We start from the raw sequence: 8,642 nt of genomic DNA, 5'->3' as shown, positions 1-8,642 counted from the left end.
TTTCTATTCAGATGCAATGATTTGAATTCCATGGATGAAAAAGGTCTACCCAAGAGGAAAATGATCCCCTACTCACTAAATCTAGGGAATTTTAGATGTTCCATGCACATCTCAGTGCAAAACTGCTTCACTCCATGACTCCGTAACATTAGTATAAACACCTTAGCTAAACTCTGTCTTTTTATTCCTTACTACTTGTAAATGAGATTATGAGATTCAGTTTTAAATGCAAGACCCCCCACAACATTTTACCATGAAACATAAACACGATCCTTTTTCATACAAAGTTGAATTTTATCTCAGGATAAAAAAAAAAAAACAAAAAACCTCAACAAAATCCCAATCATTAACTGGTCCTTAATACTGGAAAAATAACTATTACCATATTAGATAATGAGAAAAGCAGCTGAAAGAGTGACTATTATGGCCACTACTAGTAATTAAAAACAGAATTATAAAAATATTGTTGTGGATAATTTCAGCCCAGACATACTGAGTGGCTCTTGTGAATGATCATGTTTTCACTAATGCTTCCTGGCAGAGCTGCATCCTTATTCATGCTGAAATCACTGGGAGCTACTCACCAGAAAGAGAGTGGTTTAACATGTTTAGGAAGCTTGGAGAGCTGTCTGAAAGCAGTCAATCAGTCTGTGCTATGATAGTCTGGTTCTGGCTGTATTTTGTTTAAAAAGCAGAGGTAAATGTCGCCTGAGGAAATAAAAAGATTTGAGATAAAAATGTGACTATGGGAGGCCAGCTGTCAGTCATCCAAAATGTATTAAATCCTGGAAAACAAGTCTCCAGAATCACCTGCAACCAATTTTCTCTTGATTTTTCTCTTCCTCTAGCCACACATAATCATTATTCCATTAGGACACCTACAGAGAGCTGAAGGTCTCAATTCTCTAAACACCACCATGATGAGGTTTGATAGACCAGCCCCAACATCAAACAAAAGCCCACCTTGTGTGGGACGTATCAGTAGTGAAAAGTGGGTGCCTTGGGTAGCACTGAATACTGCATGCACCAGCAGAGCACAACCAGAGCACATTCAGAAGACCAGCCCTGGAGACCTCCCTTTCAGTTATTGGGAACCATCCTGGACACTGGGGAGGTGTGAGACCTATTACAGTGTACAGCCACTTGCCTTCGAATTTATAAAGTGGAAAGTCATGGAAAAATGCTCTCCAAAACCAAACCTAATTTTCTTCAGATGGGTAAAATAGTAGGGTTATCCTGCAGTATATAGCTGCAGTACCATATACAGCTCAGTGCATCACATGCTGAGTGCATTTCTGATGTGCTGTCCTCTACAAGGCTGCTGGTTGCAGTATGTGTGTACATATATATACATATATATGCACACACATATATATATATATGCATGCAGTGATTGATGGCTTTTTGCCAGGGCATTTTGGTTTCAGCAGCAGAGATTGTCAGTTCAGCACTTGCTTGGTATTGCTCTTTACTTAGGGGAAGTCTGTTTCTTCTTTTCCCTCTCAACTATCATTGTGCTTCTTCACAGTGCTCTTATCACCATTTAAACCATGCCAGCATATCCTATTTTTACACACTGAGAAATGGCAAGCCTATAATGAAATATGGACAAGGACAGCAGTATAATAGGTGGTGCACAATGCTCACCATGTAGATGAGTTATACGTGTATAACATCTCTGAGCCCTGCCATATTTTGGCAACCTATTTCCTTCTGGTTAAAATTCAAGCACTAGTGCAGTCTACAGAGACATACAGATTGCTTTGGGGACTGCTTGTCTGAAACACATACCTCTGTGCCTCCAGCCTTTCAGAGCAGTCAACATCAGATGGGATTTTTTAGGCATCTGATCTGGGAAAGAGCTCTCCGGGGCTGATGTCACTGTTCTCCACATGATTTATATGCTTACTTCCCTGGCAGTCGGTCCTAGCCAGCGTTTGATGTGCAGAAAGTTCTTCTTTCAAGCTGCAGACTAGATGAAGGCAACAGCCGAAGGACCAGGGGGCTTCTGCCCCCAGCCAGAGAAAATGACCATCCCCCATGGAGAGCTGTGTGTCAGAAGAGAATGATGAGATGCCTGATTGCCTGGTGGTGGGCATCATGTGCAGCTCCCTCTGAAGTTATTGTATGTCAGCCATTAAAGGCAGTGAAAACGATCTCAAATCTGTGGGCAAGCAGCGATCTGACTGAGGATGTTCAAACTGACATTTGTGGGGGCACTGCTGTCTTTCACCAGGCAGGAAAAGGGCATCTGATGAAGCATTAGAATCAACTAGCACTGTTTAGCTGCTTTCAGAGTGTCACTGCTACATCAAATGTGGTAAAGTCGAGGTACAGAAATCCTCCTGGCTTTTGGGCTTGCTTTTATTCTCTGGCTTTGTCTTTTTTTCCCCTCAGTACTGTAAAACATCATTCTCCAAGTACATCCAAGTCATCTGGAGCCTCAGAGTGGCTGCATGTGAAGGTCTGAAAGCCTGCATGAGTACTTTAGGAAAGCAAGAAATGCCCATCCCCTGGGCTTGTTTGAAGCTATTGCAGTGCCAGGGAGCCAAGGATACATGCTGCATGGGCAGCAAGAGAAAAAGAGAATGTTCTGGTAGGAAGAAGGTGGCAGTATGGTCACTATCCCTGCATCCATCCCTACAGATGCCCTAATGGGGTTTGGTACATCTCAGGTGCACCCAGAGAGACGTAGTCCTGGGAGGTCGTTTAGGAGCAGTGCTGTTACAAGGAGGATCATGCTTGTCCGCCAGTGCTTTGCAACCAGGAGGCAGCCAGGTTTTGGTCGCGGCCAGCAGCGCCTGCATGGATCAGCATCAGGGGCTCTCCTGCTAAAATAACAAAGGCAATTAATCTTAAATTTATCCACTTAACACTTGTGCTTTCCTGCCTGATGATTAGAACAGGCAGCAGTGAACGTGCCTGTAGTGCTGTAGTTTTCAACTTGTAGCGTTCATTCTCTAACCTGGGCAGAGCAGCTGGGACCCGAGCACAAAGTGCAGTTCATGTTTCTGCTTTTACAACCCAGATTTGTGTCCACTCTAAAGGCTGGACATCTCACAGGGTTAGGGTTGGTTTGTGTCTTCCTCTTTGCTCATCAGTGCTCAATAGCCTGTGAAGAGGAAAGGCATTGCTTTAGTGGGAGCAGGTGTTTGATTACCTCACCTCTCTCTTTTCCTATTAAACGTATCTCTGGTTCACCTCTCCAGGAGGGATAAACTTGTGTTTTTAAACGGTGAGGGAAATCACTTGAAAGGTGACATCGGAGGCAGGATGTCTGCACTGGTAGCTTGATGACACAAAAGAGCAAATGAATGAAAGGAAAGCATTTAAAGTCTTTTCTGCCTGTGGACTGCAGCTCAGAGCGATGCTGCAGGCCAGCCCATCTCTGGGGCAGGGCTGCCTGCTTCACAGTGAGCCCCTTCCTCAGCAAGCCTAGACCTTGGAGATTTACCCAGAAATGGGGAGAAATTCACCCCTCTTCTCCATCCCTAGTGCTGGTGGCAGGTGCTCTCCTACCCTGGACAAAGAAGCTGTGGCATCACAGGACAGAATCCAAGGACAGCAAAGGCATCCCCAAATGGAACATAAGATCCATTACTGCCTATGACAGGCTGCAATCAGGCAGGGGTGCCATGTCCAGGCACAACAGCTGAGGACTTGGCACCTCAGCTGCCTTTGGCCTGAGCGCTAGGCTCACAGTGCCAACAGCAAAAGGGATGGTGGGCTGGAAACAGCGAGTCACTCAGGATGGATACATGGACCAACGTCCTGGATGTAGAGGAAGAACTGGTGGGGACCCTGCCTGGTTTCAGTGCACCCCATGTGAACATCCATCCACTTGACTTGGGTCAAGCCAGACACGGGATGTTTTGTCTGAGCAAACAGAGAACTGCTAACCAGGATACATCTTTGTTTCAAACAGAAATCGAAGGCAGCCATGCCTCAGTGAATAAAAGCCCATTGCTCTGCTCTAACCATCTGTCAGGCTCCCTGCCACAGCGTCTGTGTGTTTGCTCAGGCGGTGATAGGGAATTACCCACCTTATATCATGGCAGACTGTCTTTCGCCTTCTCACTGCTCCATTCCCCTTGCGAACATTTTGGATTTTTGCCTCCAGTGGCTCAAATGCAGGTGTTGGATTATAGCCATGGAGAGCTAGGGACAGAGAATAAAGAAATTCTTGGGTATCTTTGGATGAAGATGAGGTTGGAAGGAATTGGAGTTGGCTCTCCCAGAGTTTGCAGATACCAGGGCAGCACTGGAATCGGAAGAGCCATTGTTCCCCTTGGCACAATGCTGAAGGATGTTATCTAGAGACTGGTGCAGAGTACAGACTTATGACCAAACTGGAAACGTTTGTCTGTTGGAAACATCTGTTGTTCTCCTCTGCTTCTCATATCATTTGCCAAAATGTATTTCTTGTAGATTCCCAGCTCAGAACAGCTTTTCATGAGGTTTAATTCGTGATGAGTAATCTTGTGACACATTGCTGCCTGATGATGTAGGACATGGAGATGATGGAGGACGACTGGAGTGTAAATGTTCCAGGAGTGCAGTGCCCAGCTTGGAAGCTGTGCAAAGGATTTTCATGAGCATTAGCGAGCTTTGTATTATTAGTCCTAAGAATCAGAGAGAGAAAGTTACTGCAGGCAAAGATAAAAGACCTTTCAACAAACGTGCCTTGGAGTTGAATGTCCTGCTGAAACTTCCAAGGTTCCTTTGACTGCCTGATGTGATAAAGATGAGCATACTACACTGGTATCTAAGCTCCTCACTCCACGTCTGGACATCTAAATATCCTCAGCCGCTCTGTGTGCTTAGATGACCTTGTAAACCACACGGCTCCCTTAAGAAATGTGCCTTCATGGTGTGTTGTGCCTCCCCTGCCCTAGCTAAATGCTACAGCTCCATCCAGCCCTTCAGTTTAATCGTATCCTGAAGTACTTTGCTGAATGAGAGCAGGCCTTCAGTGCCAGGACCAGAGGTGATGCTCTCACTTCACCCCGGCTCTTTGGAGTTTCTCCAGGTTGTCCATCTCCAGAATCAGAGTGACTTGACCTGTCCTGAGGCTGGGATCTGAAATAGATGGGTTCAATTTATTTCACTCTGATAATGCCATGGTCCTCTAACAGGAGAGGGGACGCAGGAAAACATCTTGGCAAGACACACAGTGTTTAGACAGAGAAAGATCTCTGCATCCAAATGAATCTGGGACTGGTGCTGAATCTGGGACTGATTTTGCTGAAAAGACGCAAAATCTTGGTTTTTACTTATTTTTTGATTGGTTGAATTTAAAGGTCAAATACTAGGCTTTAACATTTCAGTCATGCTTCGTATGAAAGACTGGTATAAAATACTTCATAAAGGGCTAATGAACAATTAATAGTTATTTCAAGAAATGGATAATCAAATGTTATGGGCTGTTATAGAGTCCAACAGGTCAATATGTTGCTTATGACCATAGCCGATTGCTCCCAATAGCACACTGAGTGACGTGATTATGACCACCTTTAACACAAGATGTTTGTGTCTGTGCAAAATCTATTTAACCCCCTCTCCACTATTCTAGAAATAGAAACCTCCTATAAAGCATGCCCAGGATTAATGGGTTATGATACAAACATAAGGTTGTGGGTTGTTGAGTAGCTCATTTATAGCTCATGGATGAGCAGAAAGAAGTAGAGACAGGTGAATACAGGCTGCAGACAATGAACAACATCTGCAATCTGTACAGGGAAAGCTTCAAGTGCCAGAGCTGTACATCCAGAAATCCATGGGCAGTGGGACTTCTTAATGTGTGCTGGGGGGGTTCCGGGGAGATCCTAGGAATTCCCTCAAGGTTAGTTGCATGCTTAGCTCTCTATCCTCCTGTTTTTAAATTACAGCTTACAGAGCAGGTCATCTAAGTACCCCAGGTCGGTCTATGCAAGAGAAATTGCTCCTTCATGATCTCAGCCTTGGTACTATACATTCAATTCTGCTTTTAAGTAGTAAAGAAGCTCACTGGAAGTTGCCAGTTCTGATTACAGCATGAAACATCTAGCCTTGGCTTACGGTGACTACAACCGTGCTCCTCACAGCCTGAGATTCACTTGGTCTAAGACAGCACTCAGTGAAGGGGGAAAAACAACCATGCTGAAACCTTCTGGAGGGCACAGACCACTCGCACGAGATGGAAACGTAGCCGACTGGAGAGCAGTGAGGGCTCACTCCACCATTGGGCTCCCAAAATGCAGCCGCCAGTGCTGAATGCTGCAAAGGGCATTAACACAGATGCTGCTTATTTGTCCTTGGAGCTGCGAGGATCGCTTGAGTGACGGCCGAGGCATTTCACACATCAGTAAGCGCATTCTCCCCAGGTACTTCTGATCGCCACGCAGTTTGTTTCCTGACAAGGTTTGTGGCAATATGCTCACTCCAGCTAAAAATTACACGCTGGCTAACAGTAGAACAGACCTAATTTTCTTTGCTTTTACACTGGTTTTGCAATCAGTGTTACTCCAGAGACCCTTTGCTTTTATACCATAAATAGCACTGAGGAAATCAGATTTAACAGAGTAAAGAGCTGGTCGGTGTAGCTATCGTAGGAAGGCAATGATAGGCAGAGACATTTTTTCCACTCCTCCTGATCCTGGCATGGGCCAAAGGCAAAATCTGCCATTGGTACAAAGTAGAGCAACCTTCAGGCTGCTTTAAATGGCCTCTGTTTGTAAAAGCTCCTATAGAGACTCGTAGTACCTGTGAGTTCTGCATCACTATGTGCATACCCCTACAAAACACAAACAGAGCTGCTGCCCCAGGGGTGTGTGAGCGGATTGCATTCCCTGTATGGCTGGTTTAAAGTCCACCCATGCCAGCACAGCTGCAAAGAAACATTAACACAAGCCGTACTCTGTCCCAAATATCAAAGGCAAGATTCACTGCTAGGAGGTCTCTTTTCCTGTCTTCCCTCATTTCTTCTCCCACCAGATGAGTGTTAGATGCTTGATCAGACTGGTAAAACATGCCAACATTAACATTCTCCTCCGGAAGTGCTGACAGCCATACGCATACCTTGCCAACAGATGCAGCAAGCAGGAGATGCTGCTGGAATCTGTGCTGAGACACTGTCCCAAGGAGCCAGCATGAGCCCCTTGTGCCTGTGACCTTCAGAGGCAGCCGGAGCAGCTTCCCCTCCCTTTGCATTTCCTCGCTGGAAGGACAGCCTGCTGGAAAAGGACAAGGCAGGGGGGAGCTGAAGGTGGGAATTGGCTGTGTTCCTGGAAGCATTTCAAACCATCTCAAGCATACAGGAGAAAATGCTTTTCAGCAAATGAATACCCCTCAGGCACTTGTGGAGAGAAAAAGAACATCTTTCCCTCAGTACTTGTGTTGTCCCCAGCACCAGTGGATAAGTCATTACCTTTTAAAAATTACTATTTTTATAGCAGTTTCATCCCTGCCTATTTTGCTGTGGATATTTGGGGTTTGTCCCCTTCTTTGACATGAATGTAGGTAGGAATGGACGGGGAAAGGAAGACTTCTTATGTGGGTGATACACAAGTGTCCACATCTCTGCTATGGCAGGATGTCCATAGGAAGCTTCTGCCTTCCTTATCCCTGCAGCTGTGTCTCAAGTCAAGGGTGGGTGGCTGATGTGGATTCCCGCACTCACTCCATTCCCAGGCCATCTTCCCAACCAGCTGAAGCTAATCTAATGGGGGAAGGTGAAAAATAAACCCTGCTAACTTACCAGTATCTCCTGGATGGGATGTGCAGCCTAGAGAGATCAAGGTGTCTGCCACACTTGTCCTGGACAATGACAGGAATAAATCATGTCCAAAAGTGGGAGCTTCTGAGTAGATGGATGGCACTGGTGAGTATTAAGCTCCCTTTTTGTGGGATGGATGTTCTCCAGCCAGACAGATTTTGCCCTTTCACACTTCAGGTGAGGGAGCTGCAGCGAGGTTTGGCAGTTGCTGAGGACTGGAAAAGATAGCAGCTGCCTGAGGCATGTTTCTGTAGTGCTTCCAGATGCAGCAATCTCTGTTTTAAAGGAAGCTTCAGTACAATTTAAGGCTGAAATCAGGAACTCTGAAAGATCAGAAAACGGTGTCGTTCAGCAGGGATCTCACTATGGGGTTTCATTTAGTTATCCACTGAAATTTGTAAGAGAGGAAATAAACCTAGTCTGTTGGATCCACCTAACAGCTCTCATGATGCAGGCTCACTTATTGTGCTTCCCAGGAGATCATATTCCAGTCCTCCTCCTCTTTTCACATGACAGGTGATAATATTAGCTTTTATCTGCTAATAAGATAGCATGGCAATTCTTGTTCAATTTTTAAATAGAAAGAAACGTGATTTGTTTCACCCCCTCAGCTTACAACATTTCCTCTCAGCTGTGAAGAGGACAGATTCTTCTCCAAGGCAGGATAAGCCATGTGCCATGGGCTGCAGGACCACTCAGGCAGCAGTGGGGGGACACCAAAGACACCTTGGAACCACTTGTTTCTAAAAATTGGCATAGATGGGAAGCAGAAAACACTAAGCCATCATGGCCAAGGCATGGAAGAAAAGGTGAATGATGGAAAGGATGATGTGCCTCTTCTGAGCTCATCTAGTCCAGCAGGCTGCCCCACGGCAGAAGGAACTCTACC

General features: G+C 45.5%; 1 long non-coding RNA gene across 1 annotated transcript; it reads right to left on the bottom strand.

Moving 5' to 3' along the window:
• Positions 1-2,699: 2,699 nt before the first annotated feature.
• LOC130608624 (uncharacterized) lies at positions 2,700-8,205 on the bottom strand. Its single transcript, XR_008974596.1, has 3 exons — positions 7,736-8,205; positions 4,044-4,158; positions 2,700-3,112 (listed from the first exon to the last, which is right to left on the bottom strand). It is a non-coding gene; the product is annotated as an uncharacterized LOC130608624 (long non-coding RNA).
• Positions 8,206-8,642: the final 437 nt, after the last annotated feature.

The sequence above is a fragment of the Pezoporus wallicus genome, unplaced genomic scaffold (genome assembly GCF_028554395.1).
Source record: "Pezoporus wallicus isolate ANWC-B61680 ecotype Strahan unplaced genomic scaffold, APGP_CSIRO_Pwel_v1 contig_3952, whole genome shotgun sequence".
NCBI lineage: Eukaryota > Metazoa > Chordata > Aves > Psittaciformes > Psittacidae > Pezoporus > Pezoporus wallicus.
The sequence above is the reverse complement of the archived record's forward strand: the minus strand, read 5'-3'. Positions and strand labels throughout refer to the sequence as shown.